Source organism: Ailuropoda melanoleuca, chromosome 14 (assembly GCF_002007445.2).
Source record: "Ailuropoda melanoleuca isolate Jingjing chromosome 14, ASM200744v2, whole genome shotgun sequence".
NCBI lineage: Eukaryota > Metazoa > Chordata > Mammalia > Carnivora > Ursidae > Ailuropoda > Ailuropoda melanoleuca.
Genome location: NC_048231.1, coordinates 72,934,482 through 72,935,889, shown reverse-complemented (window position 1 = coordinate 72,935,889; position 1,408 = coordinate 72,934,482). Strand labels below are relative to the sequence as shown.

General features: G+C 44.0%; 1 pseudogene; it reads left to right on the top strand.

Moving 5' to 3' along the window:
- Window positions 1-507: 507 nt before the first annotated feature.
- On the top strand, window positions 508-1,105 carry LOC109489655 (annotated as a pseudogene).
- The last annotated feature ends 303 nt before the right edge of the window (window positions 1,106-1,408 follow it).

Below are 1,408 nucleotides of genomic sequence, written 5' to 3'. Positions count from 1 at the left end.
GTATTTTAACATAGGAATCTTGAGAATCACTGAATGATGTAGACTTACATTGGCAAAATCAAATTTGCAGTTTAAAAATGATATGCTTTGGGCCAGAGGTAGGACTGAAGGTGGGGAGTCAGACTAGAAGTCAAGAGCAGTAGTCTAGGCAACAGATGTGATTGCTTAGACAGGACTGGTGGTAGTGATTGCCATATTCCATGCTCTTTATTATTATCTAATAGAAATAGTAACAAATAACCCATTTTATTGCTGTCCCTGTGCCAAATATAATTCTAAGTGCTTTGTCTTATCTGTATTATGTATTTATAGCCTCCCCGCTAAACCTCTGAATTAAATGGCATACAGCCCAGTCACTGAGCCACCACCAAGGACTCAGCAGCTTCCCCCTTATGCCCCCTCACTTCCCGACACTCTGTTCCCCCCGACCCTTCCAGCTCCTGCCCACCTTCTCCAGCCCTGGCCTTCTGGTAGGCCATTTCTACTAAGGAAAAGGAATCATACAGCATGTCCTGTAATCCAGAACTCCACTCTTTTGAGCCCTTGGCTGATGCAAGTAAGGGTGATGATCTGCTTCCTGCTGGCAATGAGGATTATATCCATATGAGAATTCAACAGAGAAATAGCAGGAAGACCCTTAATACTGTCTAAGGGATCACTGATGGTTACAATAAAAAGAAACTAGTGAAGGTGTTTAAGAAGAAATTTGCCAGGACACCTGGGTGGCTCAGTCGGTTAAGCATCTGCCTTCAGCTCAGGTCATGATCCCAGAATCCTGGGATCCAGTCCAGCATCAGGCTCCCTGCCCAGCTGGGAGCCTGCTTCTCCCTCTCCCTCTCCCCTCCTCCCTGGTTGTCCTCTCTCTCACTCCCTCTCAAATAAATACATAAAATCTTAAAAAAAAAAAAAAGGAAGAAGAAATTTGCCTGCAATGGTCCTGTAATTGAGCATCCAGAATATGAAGTAATTCTGCTACAGGGTGACCAGTGCAAGAACATATGCCAGTTCCTCGTAGAGACTGGACTGGCTAAGGATGACCAGCTGAAGGTTCATGGGTTTTACGTGCTTTTGGCTCTCTGAAGCTTAAGTGAGGATTTCCTTGCAATGAGTAGAATTTCCCTTCTGTCCCTTGTAATGAGTTTAAAAACCTCACAGCTTGTATAATGTAACCATTTGGGGTTTGCTTTTAATTGGGACTAGTGTAACACCTTCATGAAATAAACTGAAAAGATTCATGCTGTCTAGTCTTAAAGTCCCTCATTTAAACAGAGGTCAAGCAGTAGGAACGTAGCAGTGCCCGGCCTGAGACCAAGGAGTAATGTGATGTTTCTTTCGGTCAAACCCAGAGCCTCAAGATCACAGATGGCTATGTGTGGCTAGAACCTCCTCGCTCTCTTTCTTTAGAGTT